The following is a 24,829-nucleotide window of genomic DNA, read 5'->3' on the forward strand; positions in this document are numbered from 1 at the left end:
ATACGTAATTTCGTTCGTAATAAGAATCTGACTAACTCAGGACCATACTAGGATAGCTCAGGACCAAACTAGGATAGCTCGGGACCAACCCTTATCACTGACTTCTCAGGATCAACCCCTCTAAGTCAGGTCAGGTCAGGATCAGCCCCTCTAAGTCAGGTCAGGATCATCCCAGTCCTGTCTGATCAACCCTGAAAAATGCATGCCCAATTCCCCAGAATGACCAAAAAAGAGTAGTCTTTGGGAGGTCTTTTATAACGTAATAAAAGAAAAGGTGCGAAGCCGCTTGTCCCTCCGGGGGCAAGGATAACCTGACTGAGCTAGAAGGCTCAGGGTGGTTAGAAAATGAGTGTAGAGTTGGCGACTATTCCGCTTGATTAGTTAGATAGGCGGGAGAGTAACCTAGCCTAGAGGAGAGTTATTGATTCCCGGATAGATAGAGATTATGTCTGTAACGATTTCTTTCCCCCTTACGGGAAAGGGTTACCTTAACGGGGTTCCTAAGGGGCTAGGGTCTTTCCCAAGTCTCTGGTTCTACGACGCCCCCCAGAGACAGTATAGATAAGGCTTTTCAGTAACGACTCGTAGAATGTCGGTAACTAGAGCTCCTCAAAGAAAGCCCCTAATTAAGAAATCGAATATCCCATTACCTTAGCTCCTTAAAGTAACGAATCACTTATACGAATAACGAATCACTACTTACTTCCTGGGGCAACGAATTACCTCCTTTAAAGTAAAGTAACGAATATCGAATCACTTATCCCAACGAATTACCTTAGCTCCTCCCTTTCCTTAGCTCATTTCCTTCGCTCATTCTATATATCTTTCCCTAGATTAGGTGATCCCAGATAGCTTATGAGACTGCCTTCTCTAGATTAGGTGATCCCAGAGACTACCTTTCTCTACCGATAACCCCCCCAATACAATATCTCCACCGATACCGCACTTCTCTCCCTGGAGCGATACCGAAGGGATAGTACACACTATTCGGATAGCCCCCTCTATTGCTTGCCGGCTTGGGTGAACCTCTTGCGTCAACCTATCCCTCACGGTCCCGTTAGCACCTCAGAGTCGGCTCGTTAGCACCTCGGAGTCGGTCTCGAAGTGTCTTTCGGTCGTGTGTACCTCACGGTCGGTCCCAAAGTATGCACCTTGCAGTAAGCGGTTAAGGGAGATAAGATAGCACCTTGCAGTAAGCGGTTAAGATAGGACCTCGCAGTAAAGCGTGTGCCTCGGTTACCAGGCAGTAAAGACTCTTAAGCCGCCGGGATAACCCTCGAACGAAGTGAGGGCATGCTGGGAGAACCTTCGGTGGATCCTGGGAAGGAGTTGGCTTTATCATTATCATTCGTAGCGCTTCTGTAAACTCCTTATAAAGAGAAGCGGTTTAGGACTTTCTCCCTACGAGATTGGCCCTTTTACCGTAGGCGGAGGTTTTGGAATATTGAGCAACGCAAGTCATTCATGCATAATGACATATATAATATATGCATTTAAGAAGGATTGACCTTATCAACTCGTAGCGGTCCTTGCACTCGGAAGCGCAAGACCCTCCGGACCTTCCTTATTTCCTCTCCCTTTAGTCGAGCCCCTGTCGGTCCTCACCCTGATAACGCGTCCATCCGATGCATTCTTTCCGATACAGCAGGAAGGCGAAGCCTCCCTCACACCGCACCACCGATGGCGGCCTTATGGTCGAGCGTGCTTACGCACCCTTCAAATTGAGGGGCCTGCCCTTTCATTTTACTTATTGGGTGGGGGCGGTGGTCGAGAGTTCGGCAGGCTCACCCTCCTATTCCCTTCGTCCGTGCTCCATTTATACGGGCCTAATTCACCCTGGGAATATATATATATATATATATATACGGGAAAGCTTGTGTTGGTTTGGATTCCAACGTACAACCAGTAGGGCTGGGGACAAGAAAGTCAAGGTTCAAGGAGGGGCGCAGAGGAGGGGACTGTCTATTCTTTACCCGCACAGTATTTAGCAAGGCATATGCCCGATATTTGACACGCCGGGCACTCACTCAGCCGCTCCCTAACAAAGCTTTCAGGGCCCATATTATAGATTACCAACTTGAATTGCAACCTCAGTGGAATATGATAACACCAAGCCTGGACAACAAACCTTCGCGTCAAACCGCTCCAACGCCACCCTCTCCAATTCAGATCCATTTATTTCAATACTGGCTCTTTGGGAAATGCCAACCAACCACCTCCTATATATTGCCACTTCCTTCCTAATATATATTAGGTACTACACGTTCATATACAACTATGGCTAGTGAAATAGATAATGCTAGTGGAATAGATAATGCTCGTGAAATAGGTATTCAATGCCGAGCTCCTTACACTTGGGGGTACACTGGGGGGATCGAACCCGCTAGAGGTAATAGGGGAGCTTTTAGCCAAGACTTCAGTTGAATCTCTGGCACCATGTAGGCATGCTAAGTGCTTTTCGGTAGTCAATTCGGCTGGCCATATCTATCTATGAGTTTGGAACTATTCAAGGTGCGAAGCCGCCAGAGAAGAAATAGGAGGGGCAAGGTTGTTTTACAGGAAGGCCAGTGGCAATAGCATCTTCTTCATATTAGTGGATTTCCTTTCGCTGCTTATATAGAAGGAGTCAAGGTAGTGGGTAGTTTAGGCTTTCCAGCATACTTAGGATTGGTATGATCCTTTCCATCCTTCTTGAAGTATCTTTGCCATGTTTTCTCCTGCGGCACCATGTGGATCGCCCTGCATAACTCCTTAGGTTTAGATCCATAGTCCCTTCATCCATAGTCCCTTCTCTCTCTCCCTTGGACTAATTACTAATGGGTTTAGGATCCATATGGTATAGAGAGGTAGTATAGAGAGGTAGTATAGAGAGGTTTTCTCTCTATGGTAGAGAGAGTTGGTTAGGGTTGGATGCTTAAGGCGTTTGTCCAAGTTCTTAAGTCACTATCTCTTTAGGTGGTGGCAACAATCATTTCAAGTTGATAGAGCCCGACATGAGCTACTGATGGATCTTCTTAGCCAACACGTAGCGGATGAAGCCTTCTTGAACCTAATACGGATGTTTATGACCAATACTCTAATGGGATCAGACGGTACCATCTATACGAATACTGACATAGGCATCTCACAGGGCTCCGTGCTCTACCCGATCCTATGGAAGTACAGCTGCGCCTTCCTGCCATTGACCTTAAAGAAAAGGCGGTTAGAAATTCTACTTGAAGAGGTAGGGCAGTTAGAGGGTGCTTTCATATTTACCAACCCTAGCAGGAGCAAAGCGTAGCCTCTAAGCCTTGGGAATCTGAATTTGCCTTTTTTGTTAGCACGGTAAGGGGTGTTTCAAATCCAATCCCCCAAGAAGTCATCCTTATTTAGCAGTAGCAGTGTAATAAGAACTCTCAATAGAGAGTGCCCATGGAGAATGGAGCTCTAGAGGAGAAGTGCCAATGGATAAGTATCGGAGCTATAGAGGGAAAGTACTATACGGAGATATGACGATGGAGAAGTGATCGGAGCTACCAAGGGGAAGTACTTCGTCGTAGATTTGGTATATTCTCTATTTCATTATGCATGAATGAATTATATATGTAATTACGCTCATGATCTGCTTTTCATTGTGCGAAGAATGCTAAGTATAAGAATAGAAAGTGGGCATTTCTCTCCTTACCTTCTAGCTAGCGATTTGAGGGGAATAAATAGAGGGAGGGATGTCCATTGTTATGTTTTTGTGCAATCTGTTCCAAGTCAACTTGGTGCCTGGGCCTAATCTGTAGGCGATCAATGAATCACTCTCCGGGCGGGCATCCCCCACCTTGCTTACGGTCACTCCCCGACTAGCGTGAATTCAAGTTCAAGCATAGGGCGATGATCCAGTTGAGAGGCCCCGATGACACAACAAAAACGCCCCTTGCCTGGGACCAGGGGAGTTGATTGAAATGAAAATAGTGAATGAGGATGCGTAAGCAGGCTCGACCACCGCCCACCACCCAATAAGCATCAAGGCTGAAATCTGTTGCAAGCGAACTTGTAACCTTTGCCGATCCGGGTATGCCAGGTAATGCGGGGCGTATAATCGAGCTGTAGCGATCCTTTTATACTACTCATGGGGGCAAGCGGTAAACCGGCAAGCAGCACACCTTCGTAGACCACATCATCTGTACAACCTTCTGGGGACATCTACCGGCAATCAACAACATCATAACCATACCTCTCTCTCTCGCTATCGTTACACCTTTGCATACAACACTTCTGGGACATATACCGGTAAGCGAACATATCATAAACCGGCCAGCAGCAAATAAGAAACCTCTCTATATTGGTCCACCTCACACTGCAACATCATCCGTCCGTTGAACCGCCCCTATCTCTGCTCTCTGCCGATGTGGGACTATGCGACAGCCTTCAAATATGGGACCGCTGATAAATCAATGACTCGCTAACTGGTGCTACTCCCCATGGCTGACTGTCCTTCGGTAACGTATAACATGGCACGAAAACCTCATTCAAGGGCACGGGGTATTGAGAAAACAGGTAACATAGAATCAAATCATTCTGGTCACGTATCAGTAATGGCCCTAACCTGACTAACCTGACTGACTCACCTTCCTGGGCAAATGTTGTTATTGAGAACAGGTAACACACTTAGAATCAAAACCACCTGCTTTCTGGGCATGGTGGATCAAGAACAGGTAACACACTTAGAATCACCTGCTTCCTGGGCGTGGTTAATCAAGAACAGCACGTAGAACAACTCCTCCTATCCTGGTCACGTACTGCAACTAGTAAAGCAGGAACACCTCCTTTTGGGTACGGGGGATCAACTACTGTTCACGTCGAACTGGGCACGAATAGCTCCTGGCAATCAGAGTGTATATGCGGAATGTGTTGCTCTACGTGTAACCTAACCTCAATGTGTAACCTCTAACGTGTACCTCATTGTGTCTCTGTATGAGTATCCACCTCTGTAGAGAATAGCCCCCTCTCTCTGTAGGAGTATCGCCATTGCCATCGCCATCGCCAGTGATTATTTCCCTCCCTGTGGATTAGGCCCATTGAGTAGACCCAATAGCCCCTGTGAGTTGTTTTCTCGGGGTAACTGAATGCGAGAATGCTATAGAATGCGGGTATGTGTAAGAATGCGGTTATGGTGGACTGGGGAGTGCTGGGGACGTGCGTGCGATCTTCCAGTGGATGAAGGGGACGATGGCTGGTAACGATGGGTACGTGATCAGGGGAATGAGGAGGGGTACGTGTGATCTGTTTGTGAATGATGGGGAGTTGGGATTGGGAGTGATGGGTACGCTATTATTATCGGCAGATGTTGGCAGTTTCGGATTGAACAGAAAGCGGGCTGAAGCGTACTGGGGAACCCGGGTAACACCTTTCTTGTAAGATGGGTAAGTTTGTTCAGCTTGCATTATATATGTTATTATACACAATTGTTTCAGCAACTTCTCCAGGTGCGTCGTAAGATGTGATCGGTTCAAAAACATCAAAGAAGAAATCCAAGAAGAAATGCTCCATTGTTTTCAAAAACCTACAAGAACCCATCTACCCCTGTCATAGAGTACCGGGCATTGAGTGCCTCGACACCTGAATCAGCTCTTGGATCGGCTCTTGGATCAAGTGCATAGAAACCTGTCATTTCCACTGGGCTGGGCTAATCGACTAGGATGGGCTCCCCGGCTGATCCAATACGCTGATCCAATCCGCTGGGCTACCAATCTATCTAATACCACTTTAGTCTTATCTGCTCCCACATATCGCACTATAACGGACAGTAGAAAAGCCAATGACACTTGACCACTATTCTCACCCAAATAGAGAAATAGCATTTTGACCATTTCCAATTCCAACTTATATCAGATTTGAAGGTGCGAAGCCGCCAGAGGAGAAAAAGGAGGGGCCGGGGGGCAAGGAAATTCCGGAGAGGTCTTAATTATTGGGCGACTTTGGGACACACCAAAGAAGCGCTCCTTCCTCCAATCCGGAGAAGGAACACCCAATGGAATGATGGATTCTTTTCATGACCGGAATGAAGGTGTTGGAGGTTATGCTCAAGGGCAGAGCCTAGGAAACGTATGGGATGATGGGATTGTTTCTCTCTAGGCCTAGTCAGCGAACAGGCACACCTAGGACACGTCTGCTGAGATGATTGGATCGTAAGGGATCGTAGGATTCTATCGAGCCATAGTCATGCGAAGAGGTAACCCCATACTGCCTTCAAGCCAAGTATCTCTGGTCAAGCTTGTACGCTGCGAAGGCAACACTGGTCATGGTCAAGGCAGATAAGGGAAGGGAAGAGAAGGGAAGACATTCTACCGAGTAAACACACTAAGCTAACTCGGTTGTCTTTCCGCGCACTGAATCGAACTGAAGAAAAAGGGTGAGCAAGCGAACTCTCGACCAACGCCATCATGCCCCCGGCAGGGTGAGGTACGAACGCTCGACTGTTAAGGCCGCCATCGCTCGACTGGCCGCCATCGTGAGCCTGTCGAACTCTCGACCAACGCCATCAACGAAGTCGCTCGACCCTTTTTTTGACTTATTTGCCCCCCCAAATTAAGTCAAAAAAAAATAAGTAAATTGAAATCTCTCCAAAGGCACTGATGGTGGAAGTCGTGGTAAGGCACATTTGATCAAACAAGCCAAAGGATGCATGCTAGAACACCACGGAATCATCCATCAGACTCTCTAGAGCTAGCTATATCACCATGGAATGTGCAACTGATTGAACTTGAAAAGCTGCTCTATAGCGGCAACCAACACTTATATCACTTCTCTTCTTACGGTCCTACACAACCAGGCTCGCCTTAGCCATTGATCCTTAGGAAAGCAAGGTCCCGGAGGGGCTTGCGCTTCCTAGTGCAAGGAACTGACTGAACCTAAACTACCACATGCTCATATATAACTACCACCATTTCACCGGGCTATCAATTAGGTACGTTAGTGACTCGACCAACGGGAGAGGAGGGAATGAGTCAAAGCAGGGTGTATTATCACCGTTATTATATATGTAATTACGCTATCTCGCCCCAAGTTGAATAAGCATCTGATGGTTCCTATCTCGAATGACGTAATTACGTATATAATGAATGAATGCATCGATATGTGTCATTACGCTCCTACCTACAAGCCCTCTCACCTGCCAAGCAATCTCACCTGCCAAGCTGAGCCATGCCTTCCTCTCCTTATCAGTCGAGCCCCCTAAAGGGTCCTTGCACTAGGAAGCGCAAGCCCCTCCGGGACCTTTCCCGTTGGTCATTCTTTATATATGTCATTATGCCATCCCACTCTGATGAATGAGGGAGATGAAAAGCATATATGGGCATGCCCCCCTTAAGTTGAAGGGGGCCGATAGTTGATTTGAAGGGGGCCTTCAGTTGAAGGGAGAGCAAGCTCGACACCAACCTGGATAGATTGAAAGGGGAGCTGCTCGACCATAAGGGAGAGGAAGAATGGATCCTTTGCTCTGTCTCTTCGAGCCAGAGAAGAAAAAGGAGGGGCCCCAAAAGCCGCCATCAACTTGAAGAACTATAAGGCCGCCATCGACTCGGCCGAGGTTACGAGGTCGAGGGACTCGACTGAGTTTACGAAGGAGAGGAATTTACCACAATCAGATGAAGCCGTTGCTTTCGATTTCTGGTAGGATAGGCAGCTAGTTATAGTGTGATCTTGATCCAGTTGAAGAACCTTTCGGAGTGATCAGGTTTTCACGATCGAAGCGCGAAGAATGCATCGTATAATAACAGATATAGCAATTTAACCCCGAATGCCAAGGCAAATGATCGTCGATTTCAGATGATCGTTTCAGTGATTGGTTCGCTTCGATGTACCATCCGTCTTAGAGTCGGTCACCTTAGTAAGTATACTACTTGGCTACGGAGCTTTCAACCTTCGACCGTGAAGTTACCTAATTGATTGGGGCGCCGAATCTAGTGTTATTACATATATAACAAATGCGCCAAAGAAGCATTCGAAAGGGCAGTCTTTTATGCTCAAAATAGCATCATAATAAAAGAAAGCTCTTTAGTCCCGAAGGCCCTATATTTATGTAGGGTAGCCTAGCCCCGGGCACGTGACAGGCGGGCCAGCCAACACGCAGCTGGAGATAGAAAGCGATAGGGTTCCAGGTGGCGGTTGCCGGCGAGGAGGTCTTGAGCCCGGAAACATCTGGAACTTGGCGGTATGAGGTAGTTGGCGCGGAGGTCTTGAGTACAGGAGCAGCAGGTGACAGTACTAGCATTCGATTCTCCACCTCACGGGAATGATGGTCGCGGAAGGTGAAGAGAGTGGGAGGTACAGCCTCCGGTTCATTCGCATGAGAAGTATAGGGGATCGGTACAGCGGCACTCCAGAACAGTGTGGTAGCATTATGGCAAAGGGAGCGTTATCTCCTCCTGCAGACATTCGAAGGTTGATAGATGGTCTTGAGTTACAGTTTTCCTGCCTTCTCTGCAGCAACGGCTGGTCCCCTGGCATCCTGTGCATAGACTCAGCCGGCTGTAAGGATCTTTCATCTGCGGGTTTGGAGGCAATGATAACTCATCCGGGTTCGCAAGGAGGGCACAGAAGGTAAGGCGCTCGGGACGAGCAGAGACGTAAAGAGGGCGATGCACATAGCCTGATACTACATGAAGCATATCCCGGAGGACGTTCGCAAGGAAATAGAGGTTGCAGAGCTCGAAATCCATGGCGAAGGGAGTGTGGTGCCGGAGATTCGGAAGGTTGAAGAGTTCGAGGTCTGGGTAGTTAACCCAGGCAATACCAGGGCCCGCCTAGCTCTCTTTCATCGAGCACTCGACCTCTACTGGTCAATTAAGGTACTGCTAAGAAAGACAATGGCTGAAAGAGGTGAGGCCTATGCTTACATTCTGAGTCAGTTGGACCGTATGCAGAAGGAACTGACTCCCCTCAAGGATGTCCCCTATAATCTCAAGATGATTGAGGCCAAGCAGGGTCTCCTTGCAGACTTCGTCGGCGCCAAATGAAAAGTCTGCTCGATGCCAGTGACCCCGGCGAAGACCTGTTTCGTGGACTTGGACGCAGAGGAAGCTGAGGACGAAAAGCTGCAGCCTGGGGTGCCTCGGATGGATCCTACTTACTCGAGTTTTACTTGAGACCTGCCAAGCCCAAGGCAAGGGTACTAATCGAAGGACAGTTAGTTCGCACTCTCCAATCTCTCCAATTTACCAGTCGTTTGCGCGCGACCAAGGACGCCAGCACTAAGTGATATTTCTGCCTGGTTTTTCTCTCTGGTCATGAGGAGCCTACCCTCCGGACATGCCGATAAGGTCTGGACTAAAGCCTGTGAGTGTTTCTGGACTAATGAGGACTAATCTATGTCCTGGTTGGGCTAGCGATTCGTGAAGTGATGGTTCGTTCAGTGATTCTTTCCTGGTGCTGGTTCCTGGTCCTACTCCTGCTACCTTAGTTCGTTTGTTCCCCAGAGCATGTACAGTTAAGGAAGGGTTGAGTTAGCGACTGACGTTACCGCTAAAGACCCAGTACCCCTAGCAAACACTGACTCAATCACAAATTAGGCCTGCTCATTAGGCCAGTAAAAGAGACCTGGTTCCTGGTCCTGGATAACGAGTGATTCTTTCCAGCCAGCGTTAGATTTCTTATTTCCTTGGAGTCAGGGTGACAGAAGACTCCCTCGCCCTCTCTATGGTCGGGTAATGATTGAATGGGAACAAGCCTTAAGGAGATGAGATACGGGCTTGCTGAGAGGATATGAAAGGAGATAAAAGAATAATAATGTGGGAGATATACCTGAAGGTTTAGGGAAGGCAGGGCGGCAGCGGGCGGTATGTGTGGAGATGCTTATACTGTATCATTTGCCTGTGGGTGGTACGGTGTGCTCTTCTGGTGAGAATGCTTCTTTCCCTGTTCCTACACCTGTCTATGCCTTCGCTCTCGGTGCTGGTTCAAAATAAGCTAGATATGGCCCGGAGGGGCTCGGCCGAGGTTACGAGGTCGAGGAACTGAATCTGCTCGAACTCAATCTCAAACTGGAAGAGATGCCGTGGGCTATTAAACAGGATATGTATATGTATCTGTATTTTGCACTTAACCAGCTTCTGGCACCGGATTGGGATCTTTGCCAGGGGACTATGCACGTGGAATTGGATCTGTCACTCGAAGGTAAGCTGGTATTAGAGAAAATGCGACATGTGCTGCTTCTATCTCTGCTCTATTAGCTGCTTATGCCCATGCTTTGCTACGGATGCTTATAGATATCGACCGGGGAAACGAATCGCAACTCAATCTACAACAACTGGATATGGATCTGATCTAGGCGAGGAAGTGATGGCTCTTGATCTGCGATGAATGGAATGGATGGATCTAAATAAAGATCAACTGCCTTTCCCCCTTAATATGAAGAATATTATGAGCCAAGGATAGAAGAGCTAGCTGATTTATCTATGGACCTAAACATGCTTTTGAATCCTAAGGACAGCCAAGCTGAAGTTCCTGGCTCCTTTCACCCTGAATATGAGGGTTGACGGGTGAAAAAGAGTCTTTCTAAGCGAATAAGTGTGACCTCCTTATAGAAACGGGGTCTTCTTCGGCAGCTGAGCCGAGTACTGCCAGTGCTGCCTTACCAACTGCCCGGGCGCTTTGGCTGGGTTGCCATGCCGAAGTTAGGGCGGAGAAGAACGGGGATAAACGCGACCTTCCAACAGCAGAAGGCTAGGGCGGAATTAGAGGGCTAGGGCTATAAATTGATTCTTTAGCCGAGTTGTCTCTGAGACAACAAAGAGAAAGGTAGGTGCACAATGGGGTCCTTACTTTATATGCTGTAGGCGGGCTGGCTGTAGGTAGGCTGGCTGTAGGTAGGCTTAGAGCTCTGTTCGTTTCATCAGCTGGTCACTCTATGGCTGGTAAGACTGGTCACTCTATGGCTGGTAAGACTGGTCACTCTATGGCTGGTAAGACTGGTCACTCTATGGCTGATAAGGCTTATAAGGCTGGTCACTCTAGACAGCGTAAGATTTATAGTGTGGGCATTGGTGGGCTGGTAAACAACCTAAGCGTTAGGCTGGTAATCATCCATTGCTTCACGCTAACTAATGCTTCTATCGCTAGCTGCTCTCACCAATAGCTATTCTCGAGAGCTCTCTAACCTACAAGCAAGCAAGCAACCTTACCGGCATACAGAGATTGATTGAACCAACCAAGCAAGCAGGAGCACCAGCCAATCATGCTTAGCTATTGTATCGTCTCCTACCACTCGTACCACCAATAGCTAGTCCCAGAAACCAGAGCTAGTGCAAGCAAACGAACCTACCTACCTGAACTGATTCCACTCAACCAACCAGCCAACCTAGCTAGCTACTACATACCCTAACAATCAACCCCGCTTATGGATAGTGGATAGATATACAATCTTGTCTTGTCTTGTAAGGGCTTTCACGGCTCGTACTATCTGGCCTGATACCGGTTCAGTTAGGTATGGGCTGGTACGGTCCGGTTAGGTGAGGAGGAGAAATCACGACCAATTGCTTATCCAGTGAGGTATGGGCTTCTACCGGGCTTTACAGTGGGGGTTGTCAGGACCAGAGTCAAAACCCAGGGAGTCAGGACCAAGTATGAGTCAGGACATTGCTTGCTCTTTTCACCTTCCCATAGTGCCCAAGAGTACGTGCTAGTCCATGCCAAGTTGTCCCCGTGCCCAGTTGTCCGTACCCATAGTCCGTGACCAATAGTCCGTGTGTGCCAATTAGTACGTGCCAGTCGATCATAGCCAATCAGAGCTGCCCGAAGGTGCTGATAGTCGCTAGTCGTTGAATGAAGGTTTCGATACCCAGTTGTCATTGACGGGAGTACTTGTCTTTTCCCATTGTCGATAGCCGCTAGTCATACTCCCTAGTCTTAGTACCCAGTCATACTCCCTAGTATCTTAGCCAGTCGTCATTGCCGAGCTCAATACTACCACTTATAAGCAACAGGTGAATAGTGCTGACTTTCCCTAATCTAATCATAATTGAACATATCGTTTCTATCGTTCCTACTCTTTCCCACACCCAAACTCCTTCTCGTTGCACCAAAATGGAAGTCTGATTCAAACGACCGGGTACAGCATCACATTTGACACCTGAGGGAGGTACAGCCCAACTATGAAGTACATCAGCAGATGTTACAATCATACGTAGAGGAGTTTTGGCCGGTACAACCACTCGATTGTCCACTTCTAATAAACGTGATTGACCCAATTCTAAATCATCCTCTGGAATCGTATAACTGTCAAAAGTTGGTGACTGTTCATCGGAACTGTTATAGTCTGAATACTCATAAGGTTGGGTCGACGCCCAGCCCTTGTTCGGGTACATCCGCCTCCCCCCAAACTGTACTTGCAAGTTTCCCCGCAAAAAGCTCTCCACGCCTACCCTACCATTGACACTCGGGCAGTCTACTATTATCCAGTAAGGTGGTTCCCCCTCTCTCAGGCAGGTAAAGACCGTAAGACGTACGTGGATCGAAGGCCCTAATCAATCTATATTGACTCGTATGATTTCGTTGACTTTAGTTTCGCATAAAGATCAAGGTCCCGGAGGGGCTTGCGCTTCTGAGGGCAAGGAGATAAGTACTTGTCATATGGTGAGGGAGAGGAAGAATGGCTCGACCATCATAGCAGGGTTGGGTGTGTAAAGTCGCCGTAAAACGCACGCAAATGCCCTCTCCTCTCCCTATCAGTCGAGCACCTAAAGGTTCAATTTACTTATTGGCCCCCCCAAATTAAGTCAAAAAAAGGGTCGAGCCTGCTTACGCATCCTTATCAGTCGAGCCTGCTTACGCATCCTTTCAGACGATTTCTGAGGTCTACGCTAAAACCCCAGCCCAGCTTGGGTGTGTAAAATCGCCGTAAAACGCACGCAAATGGCCTTTCAGACTAGATTCCACGGGGCTCTCGATGCATGCCTCTGGAAAACTACCGCAACATAGGCTAGCTAAAGAGAGATAGATCGAGTAAGTCTACATTGAATTATATATGCCATTACGATCTGAATCTCTATTTTATGAAGCCGCAACTACCACATGCTCATATATAACAATGACTGGTCTTTCTTCTCTCTCTAGCTAGGAAATCACTATCATTATATGTCATTACGCCATACTGAACCTAAACTACTACATGCTCATATATAACTAACTACCACCATGCCCAGGTACGTTAGTGACTCGACTGATAAGGACCCTTAAAATGCAAGAAGAGGTTAGGGAAGTTTGACTTCTCATTCAGAGAAGTACGGTGATTGGATTCGAGAAAGCGTAATTACATATATAATATATGCATTCACGCTCTATCGATCGAATATCGTATACAAATAGATATATATCATTATATATGTCATTATGCATTCATTCGTTGCTCAATATTTCAAACCTCCGCGTTATTGGGTGGGGGTGAGCAAGCGAACTCTCGACAAGGGGGCCGCCATCGGAGATGAGAAAAAAGTAAGTCAAAGTGAAATAAGTGCCGCCCATCATCACATCTATAAAATGCATATCGTTGTAAACAGGACATATTCTCCTTGCCCCACCCACTAGCTGGGCGTAACCCCACTCTATTAACACGTCTTATCAAGCGAGAAAAGAAATCCCAGCCCAGTCATTACCGGCTTCAAAGGATCAGCTATCAATAGGCTGTCAATTACCACTAGCTATCGACTATGATCGACAGGCAAAGAATCCTGGGTCGAGTGCATTGGGTAGCGGGATCGAGTAGCGGGATCAACTGCATCAACACCTCGAGTGCATCGACTAAAAGCATTAACTAGTGGCTAAAGGGCATCCGGGTTCTCATAGATAAACAAATTGAAAGAGCCTATTTCATTGAAGAGAAAATCCATTCCAGAAGCCAGCAAGATAAGCCTTCACCCAGCCCCCCAGCCTTAAGCCCTACCTGGCTTAATCAATTGGTTGGTAAGGGCAAGCAGTACTCCCTCCATCCATAAACTAAGTAGGATGAAGCGTTAAGTAAAGTCTGGTAACCAAAATAGGTGGATAGCATGCACGTAAGTAAAGGTAGGCTGAGTAAGAGAGTACTAGTGCTGATACTGCTACCACTAAGAATCTTAAAGCAAGTGTTATTTATTGAAGCCTGCCTGTGAATGCTGTATTTGAAGCCCGTGACCAATGCTCTATGTTGAAGTCCAGCTCTCTCTGCTCTATGTGAAGCCCTTCCATCCATCTTCTCAAATGCTTGCTGTAAGTCGTCTAAGTAAGGCAGGCAAGTCTCTATCTATCTCTAGGTGGGTAAATCTCAAAGTAAAGGCACTAACGTTATTCAAGCATATCCTAGCAATGCTGGCTGTCTAAATCAATCAATTGTATCTGTAAGCTCGTCCCCCGAAAGCTCAATAGCGGTACCACTAACTAACTAAGATTCCTGGCTGAAGCAAGTGGTTAGGGCAGGTAGCACTCCATGCATTAACAAGGGTGGTTAAAGCAGTAAGTAAAGGTCCGGTAAACAGGTGGATAGAGATCGGGCAGCAGGAACCCGGATCAATCACCAATATGAAGGCAGGTAAGAAGGTTCGATGGGTGGCTAAGAAAGCTGGTGTGCTAAGAAGGACTGAAGTACTGATTATGAGGAAGGCAGGTGTGACTGGATCATAAGGCAGGTTGTTCTACTGAATAACCACCCTAGTCTGTTTGCTTGACTGATGGCTATAGACCCTCTGGTACCTATCCTTGATTCCTTGATTGAGTGAGCTTGGTTGGAAGGAGGAGTCTACTGAGTGTAGGTAGGTCAAGGTAAGGTGGGTTGGGTAGGCAGGTAGGGTAGGTTAGGCAGTATAGGCATCTAAGTAGATAGATAGAGCTAGCTGGGGATATAGATGTGTATAGCTATATAGAAGGTAGGATGGGTATGGAGATAGAGTGAGTATAAGGGTCTGAGTATAGGTGGTATAAGCGGTATAAAGTGTCTTAGTATGATAGTTTTATGGAGGGTTAGTATGCTTCCTTGATTGAATGAAGTGTGGAAGGCTAATTTGTATTATGTTTCAATGGGTAAAACCCCGTTTGAAGGGTGTAAAGGTGGTTATGAATAACCCATCCCAGTTAGTAAGCCGACCAGCTAGCTTTCTGTAAAATGTTATTCTCAATGCGTGGATTCAGCAGTTGAGTACATGAATGAATGTTCTCTATCCCATTCGATGGAATTTATTTGCCTCGTCTACAGCTTGAAACACCTACCTTTCATTGCGTTGAGAGGGAGATTTAGATTAAGTTCCACAGCCGAAAGAAGTTTGGGAATGATGTGTACGCCGGCGGGAGCTCGGACTAGCTTATTCACACAGAAAGGGGTTTCTTTCTTTCTGCCCAGATCCCAATTCTGTGCTAGGGCCAGATGCAGTTATATACGTAATAAGGCGGATGTATAGGATGGATGATATGGCTGGTATTATTGGTCTTGCTGGATGGTACGACTAGGTGGGGCGGATGGTAAATGAAATACAGAAAGATAGCGTTGTGAGAATGCTTGATTCGTTGAACTTAGCAATTGAAACTGGTAAATTCACGAGTGAGAAGGTGGCGTCTCCAGATGATAGAGAGTGCGGACCTATCGACGAGTTCTCCTCTGTTTACCTGGCCTTGATTGAAGTGGTAAATTAAGGAAGCAAAGGTGACGTATCCAGATGAGAGAGAATGCGAACGTAGCCTATCAAGTTATCCTTCCTATGTGAACCTGGTCCATCCAGATGGTGGGAAATTAACGAGTGAGAACCTGGCGTTGCGAATGCTTAATGGATCGTTGAACTGAGCAATCGAAACTGGTAAATTCACGAGTGAGAGGGTGGAAGCGACGATAGGCCCGGAGGGACTCGACTGAGGTTACGAGGTCGAGGCCCGGAGGGACTCACTATTCATATGGTGAGGAGCTTGCTCTCTGGGGGAGGGGCCCCAATAACAGAGAGGGGGGAGATTCCTAAATTAATTCATTAGATAATTCTTCAAGTTGGGAGCCACCAGCTACTTAGAAATAGGGGGATGTGAGTGGTGGGACTGCACAGCAGCAGACGTGATAGCACCAGTGGTGTAAACGTCTTCAAATGCCCTTCTTATTCAATATAACGTAACCTTTCGTCAATTTGTGACGGGAGTAAATTGAACGAATCTGAATACAAAAGGTGGTCCCGTTCGGAAACGGTTCCACAACGTATATACGAGATGCCGATAGCTGGCCGAAAAAGAGCCCTTGTACCAACCGATCGATCAAGGATGGGTGAACTGGGAGGTGGAAAAGCAGAGAATCGGGGCTGCGGTAGGAGGGAAAACACGCTTTTGAAGCTATGCAGTCGGGGTGGGAGGGACGAAACGTTACATACGATGCACCAGAGGATCATACTACATTTATAGCCAATAGACGCTAGTAACTGCTGGTTAACATTGCCAGTTCTCATCGCTGATAGCCAGGAGGTCATTGCCTTTCATAACAGTCAGAGCCATAAGGTGGTCATAGTATGCCAGTCATTGACGATAGTTGATCAGCGCCAGAAGGTAATTGCCAGTTTTCATTCCCAGGAGGTGCCGATTACCACATAGCTTTTACCCCGAAGAGAGACCATGCCGATACCCAAGAGCCATGGATAACCGCCCGTTAATGATACCCGGAAGAGAGATCCTCATTCCCAATCATAGCCCATAGCAGCCATTGCCCTCGAGCCCTCGACCTCAACCTCACTTACGCATATGAAACACCAGGTTCCTACATCGAATGGATTGAAGGTCCCGGAGGGGCTTGCGCTTCCTAGTGCAAGGAATTAATAGCAATGCGTTACATACAATGCACCTGTCGAGGATCATGCGCCAGACACATTGTGCCAGTAAGGGAGGTGGGTTATGTGCTTGCCGGATAGTGATTGATCGATAGCCCACATCCTTCGAGAAGGGTGCCAGATTACAACTGCCCAATCTACCGAGATAGGCGATCCCACGGGTGGACAACAGGCAACATCTACCGAGAGGGGCAAAAGGACGGACGAATGCTTGAGCGTTGGTTACCGATTGATACAGAAAACTATGGGCCTACAGGGGCCTACTCCTACAGCTACACATAGTGTACACATAATGCCTACACACACAGATAGTTATATAAAAATCTTTACAGATATAGCATAGAAAAGAAAATATCTAAAGTACAGGCACGCTACGCATTATTGGAACTGATTCTTTCAAACCTTCTCATTCACTGGTGCGGCTGGCCTCACTAGTCTTGCTTGTTAGCTTGTTAGCTCTTGATGGTTAGCTTGATGGCTTATTGAGCTTGCTGCTTGCTGGCTGGGAGGGGATATTAACCGAGAGCTGGTCGAACCCATCGGCTGGTTGTTGAACCCCGGGCTGGGATAAAGAAGAAACCCGGGCTGGGATAAGAACCGAGGGCTTGCTCGCTATACGAACATGGCTGCTTGCTGCTTGCTCGCTGATCGAAGAACCCGGCTGCTTCTCATCCAAGAAAACAACGGGCTGACTAGTTGAAGAAACAACGAACGGCTGGGAGAAAAAAGAAAGAAACGTAATTGCTTTGAGGCTAGAACCGTGATGCTACACGAACTAACCCGACGAGTAGGCTTCGCTTTACTTATGAGATTATGCTTTGCTCGATGAAACCTAACACCCTACGAATCACTTTACATATTAGCGCATGGGTGAGGAGGGAGCGGGGCCTCCATGGCCAAACTACACACTCCACTGGCCCAACAAAAGACCAGAGACTTTGAACCTCAAAATACACCACCCTGGTTGGTTCTTGCTTACTTGCTCGCTTTATTACTTGCCCTCCCACCTTTGGCCACCAAACTCCAACTTGTTGCGATTGCTTGCTTTCTTACTTGCCTGGAACCCCCAACAACTCCACCAAACAACAAATACAACACCCAACATGGACCACCAAATGAAAATACTAACAAAACTACCAGGGCCAAACTCCACCTTGCTTACCGCTGGTACAGGTTTTGCTTGCAATGAGGAGATATCAATTTCATAGGCCTCGGATTATCAGTGCTTAGGGATTCTCATCAGTGCTTAGTGCTCAAATTCATGATTTCGTGACGGCCTAAATCTGATTTTATCTTAGGTCAATTTTGTCAAACAAGAGCTAGAAGAAGCAGTTCGATATGCAGAAGTAGTGAAAGATGATGAAGGAGCAGCACCATATTAATAACCTATAGATCCAGCATGGACACAAGAAGCGAAGTAATAAGCTTAAGTAAGTGGCGAAGGCAGCAGTTGATGTGGGTGAAGCTGTAGATTCATAAGATGTTGACTCAGCCGATCCAGCAGAAGCAAAGGCGGGGGTAGCACCATAAGTCGAAGCGAAGGAAGGAGCATCACCAATAGCAAGAAAGAGAAAGAGAAATAGGAGCAGCAGCCGGATCAAGTTGTAGTAGTTGTAATAGTTGATTCAGTCGACTCTGTTAATCCATCGGTTGAACCAGTAGATGAAGGAAAGCTAGCAGGAAAGCCACCAGCGGGGAAGGATAGAGAAAGAAAAGATATTATGGAGTCGAGGTTGCAAGCTCACCCCTGTTGATCCGGGGGAGGGAGAGCCGCATGCGATGGTCATGAATGAAAGCCCTGAGCGAATGAAGAGAGGTAGGGCAGACGATGCACCCATGGAAGGACAGGACGTCCAAAGAAGACAATCGCTATAGAGCTGGGGAGCGATTTCTAGTGATATAGATCGAGTAGTTGGGTAATCGCTAACGTGCCTTCATTCGATTGGGATTACGAAGTGTTTCTCTTTTGAGAATATTGGATTGGTTCGAAAAGAGAGAAAGGACCCGTTCAATCCAGACCCAAGAGAGAGGCCATACCCCTCACGAAACTTACATCTACGAAACACACGTTCCTACCTCGACTGGATGGAAGGAGGAATGAATTACGAAGCTTACATACGTTGATTCATCATTACAACAAGGCCACATACAAGAGAATGCTTACACATGTTGCTAGCGTTAGTTGCCTAGCTTTTGGTCTTGCTAGAGCTAGTCCATTCGAAATGCAATTCCATATTTAGTGGTTGAGTCTTGAACGATTCTTAATATTGGCAGATTCACCAGGCGCGGAAGCAAAGATAGCATCTGAGCCAGGCAGCCTTGAGCAATATAGAAGTTATTAAGGCATCGCTCATTTCGGATCCTCCAGTGCCAGTAGCAGTAGTTCCAGCAGCTACAATAGCAGGAATAAAGACAAAGGCAGATCCAATTGATTCGGGATAAAAATGAACTTTTTCTTTTTGAAGAATGGCAGTTTAACACGTTTACATAGCTAGGGGAATGGACTCGATAGGATTGGATAGTCTTGCTTCTTTAAACCTACGACTTCCCCCTTTTAGGCTTCGCTCAAATAGACCCAACGATCCTGCCTGAGACTTGATACCTTGCCGCCTGCTGATCCCGCCTACTGCTTGACCGCATGCCTTATCGATATTACTGCCCGCCTGATATCGACCTTGCGACCTTCTTACTTTTCAACGGCGAGAAAGCAACGGCAACTTCCATTACTTCAGTTCCTTGGTCCTTTATGAAGTCAGGTTCATTAGCACTTAGTTTTATTGATCGGTACTTTATGGTTGAGGATGACTGGATACATCGTTAAGGTGGTGAAACAGGCGAGACATGGAACGGAAATGCCATTTGAGGAAGGTTTTGCTAGGGATGGAATTCACCTCTGCTGATACTGGTGCAGCGTTGGATGCTTGGGAATACTATGGGGGAACATTTCATAAATAGGCCTACGCATTAAGGGAGCATAGCGGGCAGTTCAAAGAAAGCATAACGGGAAAATAAGACAGAGCGTAGCGGGCAGTAATGAAAAAGCGTAATGGGCAGAGGAGACAGAACATAGCGGGCAGTAATGAAAGAGCATAACGGGCAGAGGATATTTAGCGTAGCGGGCAGTTCAGAGAGAGCGTAACGGGCAGTTCAGATTGATCAGATTGGGCAGAGGAAACAGAGCGTAGTGGGCAGACCAGGCAGAGAACGTAGCGGGCAGTCAAGATTTAGCGTAGCGGGCAGCTTCGTAACGGGCAGCTTAGATACTGGCGGATCAGAGTATGAGGCAGAAGACCCAGGGGGATGCAGAGGACCAGGCGTAGGCTCCAGCATCCGGGTTGGGCAGCAGAGACATCACACGGGGTTCGGATCCAGCATTCGGGGCTAGCGAGCCAGCATACAGGCAACCGATACATCATCCTGGGCGAGGGTTCATCATCCTGCAAATCACCTCCATCTTCTCACCGTTCCAGCAACCTTCAAATACATCATCCTGGGCGAGGCTACGGGAAATGCTTCCTGGGGCTCCATCATCCCCGGATACCGCTCCCTCAGACATGGCGGCAGAATCCTAAACTAAGGCTACGCATCAAGCATCTAGCTCAGACCTAGCCTCCTGATTCTACGACTTTTCCCATTTCCCTTTCTATCCATGTGTGATGAGCCCTGATTCTACTCTCTTTGAGACTTTTCCACCTCTAGCAGAGGAGAGGGAGGTTCGCCCACTCATTTAGGCTGATTTGGGACACACCTTTCCCAGAAACAACGCATCTCCCATTTACAACCTTACCCCACTTGGCTTTCATGAGTGAGCACTGATTCCAAAACTTAAGCATGAAGGAAGTATCGCACACCGCATTTTATTTGGAACACTTTGCCGAAACCTACTACTGCCTCAGCCCTCACTGGGATTGAATGAAACCCCGCATGGGACTCCAGAAAGCCCAGAAACTAGCCGAATTCAACACTCCCGCCAGGGTATTACCCTCGATCCAGCCTACCTGCCTACCCCCAATGAACTGGACCTGGAAACTCCGATTTGAAACAACTTATCACCTAGGCAACTGCGGAACTGCCTTAGCTTACTCCCCTGCTACTTACCCAATGAAGCACCCTCCACACCTCCAAACCGCTAAATCCACAAGCTACACTCCCAATGCTGAGACAACACACATTTCCGCAAGCACACCCAGCATTCTACACTTCCTCCAGATTACACCAAGCATGCTTGATAACATGAATACAAACATGCTTCCAGAACCAAGCATCCTCGAAGTACTTCAAGGTCCAAAAGTGATGTTTGAATGCCTGAAACATGCCCGTATAATTTATTTGTGATAAACTATTCATGGTGGCTTTATTTCTTGCTTGCTAGCTTTGTCTGGCTGGCTGAATGGGCTTTGTCCGGTTGGCGGCTTTATGGCTCCCCAATGAATGAGTAAGTAGCGGCTGACTTTACGTATCCCCAGAAGTAGCTCGCTCATCCACTCACCCAACCTGAAACGGCTACAGCAGTATGGCTTTTCACTCGTCCAGGTAAGTACAGTCTTGCGCTTATCCAAAGAAAGTCTGGTGCTTAAAAGTAAATGTTTAAGCATCAAAGACATCATTCGATGTGTCTCACAAAGACACGAACAAGATGCCTCTTCCAATCCACCATCCAGTAGAAGCGTTAGTAGAGCTGCTGCCTATCCCTTGTTGCCAAACAAACCAACTACTTTACAAGATGCCTTTCGGAAATCCATCAACCAGAAGGGCGTGTCTGACAGACAGAAGTGGTTGTCCTGCATAAGTTTACGTGTAGAGCTGCTTCCTCTTCCCCATTAGGGAGTTACCCATAAGTTAGTAGTTTTTTGCTTTATTACGTATCCCCCAGATATATTTAACCTGATTTACTGACCCAGATGTATGGAGTAGCTTATTTATTTAACCAGAAGTAGTCACCCAGTCCACTTGAGTAGCTGAAGTATGAAACCAGTCCAGTATGAGGGTGCTGCTGCTAGGTGCTACGAAAGAATCCCCTATAATAAGGGAGTATAAAGGTAATCATTCATGGATGGTTTCCTGCATGCTGTTAAGGCAGGTCATTCTGTTTCTTCTCTTTGCCGGGATGCCTTCATTCCCAGGTGTTGGCTGGCAGTGCTGGTTTGACAATAGAGGTATTGAGTAGAGATAGAGAGATCTGGAGAGATATAGATAGATATAGATTGGTATAGAATATCGAGTAGAGATGGAGGGTAGGAATAGAAGGTAAGGCTGAGAGATGAGGATGTAGGTAAGGTAGAGAGTAGAGGAGGTAATTGAATGAGTGGGACTGAAAGCGTACGTGAGTCCAGGCCTCTAGTGAAGGGACTCGGCTTGGTGAGAGTTAATGTATGTCGGTAGATAATTGTTTGGTGAATCAATCTCGTTGCTGGTTTGATGGGAAGGCAGGTGTGGGCAGTGTTGGTTCGGGCAGTGTTGGTTCAACGGGTGAGCTTTGATAGATGGGTGCAAGGGGTAGTAGGATGGCCGCTCATTAGGTAGATCGAGGAGGAAGAGAGAATATATAAGTAGGTGGAGAGAGGGAAGGCAGCAGGCTACCGGATCAATCACCAATATGAAGGCAGGTGGGGAGATAGATCAATCACAGGCAGGCAGGTAGGCGGTAGGATCAATCACCAATAAGGAGGAAGGTGGTAGCTATAATTACCCAATATGGAGGCAAGCGGTCTCTTTCTTTTTTGTTATTATTAGAAAATATTCTGGCAGGTGGTAAGGTTGATAGCAGCAGTTAGGTTGACTGGTTGTGAAGATGACTAACTGGATTATAGACCAGGTTGAATAGTGACCCATGACCAGTAGGTAAATGAATTTGGGAACAGGTGAAATAGAGTCCCGTGGGCAATTTGTGCCCTCTACATTAAGCCGTTATAGTCGTACGCGACAGTCTCCAAAGATAAGTAACTACAAGTCCTCCGGGTTCACCGGAGCTCTGCCTTATTACATCTATGTAAGTGCTGCTCCTTTTGCGAGAAGCCTTTTGATAGTTAACGCTCAGTTGGCAGTGTGGGCTAGGAGGTTTAGTTCATATTAGGCAAACCGTACGCCTCAGGGGAGCGGTGCCCAAGGGGAAGCACACCGGGCCAGGAAGGATGGCGAACCTTACTTAGGAAGCTTAGGAGGGAAACACCAACCATCGGGGCCTGCAGATCCACCGTGAGGCTAGGTCGAGTAGACGTTTGTAAGGCCATACACAAATGACCTAGTCTCAGTTTACATCTCACCCAATAACCACCTATTGGAGGTGCCATCCCAACAATACCTTCCTTCCTTAGGCTATTCACCCTCCTAGCCTAGGCCTTCAATCAGTGTCTCCCCTCCTAGTAGTCCTTATAGCGGGCCCTCCCTATTAGAACCTAGTAGGTGCAATAAACCTTATGAAGTTTGGGCTATGAGCCCGAAAATTGATAAAGTAGATTAGCCCTTCCCCTCCTATGTCGGGAAAGCGAGTCCCTTCCTTTGGAAAAGCTATCTTTGACTTTTCTCTTCTGGGTTAGCGCTCTATTCTAAGGGGAGGTAGGCCTTTCTCTTTATATAGGGCTCTTATATAGAGGTTATTTTCAGGGAGGTAGGTGGTAAGCTTACCGAGAACCTTATTGCTCTTGATATTGACTGTATGCATTAAGGAAAGATAGCTATAGAGCCATTTCATGCTTAGTTCTACTTGGTGTTGAACGCTTCTTGGTCTCTGTGGCTTAACGCTCCCTGATCTCTACGCTTAATGCTTTCTGGTCTTCGCGGCTTAACGCTCCCTGATCTCTATGCTCCTTGTCTTCACGCTTAATGCTGGCTGGTCTCTATGCTTACCACTTCATGCTTACCATTTTCTATTACTTCATTGATAAGGCCTTTTCATTAAGGCTTTTCATTCATGTTTATTACATATATAAGAGCCTAATGGAATGAGCATAGAAGATTGTTTAAGCAGGCATCAAAGATGGAACCATTATAACATAAATAAGGATCTGAATTATAAGCTCCTCATTAGAGATGGTTTTCTATCTGGGCGGAGGGCTAATTCCCCCTCCCTATGGGGATTCGGGGAAATTGATTTGCCCTTTCCCGCCGGAGCTCTAACTGGGCTATAAACCTGTCTCGCCAGAACTAACCGAGCCAATATAGGCCTAAGGGTCTTAATCCAAACCAGTAGATCCATCCCCTACCCATAAGGCCCCTATTCATAAGGCAAGTAATGGGGAGGTGAGTAATGGGGCAGTTACCCTAATCAATGATGATATGCACGAAATTAACAAGTCTCCGTAACACAAACTCTTTTCGGAGCAATTTCCTCTCCTTATCAGTCGAGCCCCCTGTCGGGTCCTTCATAAAGAACTCCGTAAGCTTGGAGCTATTTCTCTTTATCAAACCTCCGTAACTTCTCCGTAATTCTCCAAGTAGAATGGTAGAATGTTTCAAATATAGTGATGAGGGGGTTCATGGATGAATGGTAAACCGCCTGAAAGGCCATTTTAGCGCGTATTAAAGCCACTTTCTTATTTCTGTACCACTCTGTTATAATTGTTATTCTACGCGGTATATAAAGGTTTTATTCTGATTTAATGCATTCTACATCTTCCGATTCTATGTGTCCTATAAGGTTAGCTGGTCTATGTTCGCTTCTGAGTGAAGCCTATACCAATTCGTTGTTTCGGGTTTGAAACCTATACTTTGAAGCCTATACTTTGAAGCCTATACTACCATGGGGATCTCTTGAAGCCTATGCTATTATGTTGGAGATTTCATAGTATATTGCCTATACTGTGTAGATTGCCTATACTACGGGACTTCTTGAAGCCTATACTATGTGATCTCTTTAAGCCTACTCATTGTGCAGGTATAAAGTGTGCACTATGGGGACTTCTTTTAAGGGGACTTCTTTTCCGATTGTGTATATAAAGCCTATACTATGGGGGATTTATCCTATACCATGGGGACTTTATAGATCCATTCATTATTTGAGGTTTTAAAGCGTGTACTGTGAGATCTCCTAAACCATGGGACAA

This window comes from Pinus tabuliformis, chromosome 1_1 (assembly GCF_031772625.1).
Source record: "Pinus tabuliformis cultivar Carrire ecotype Pingquan chromosome 1_1, CPIR1, whole genome shotgun sequence".
NCBI lineage: Eukaryota > Viridiplantae > Streptophyta > Pinopsida > Pinales > Pinaceae > Pinus > Pinus tabuliformis.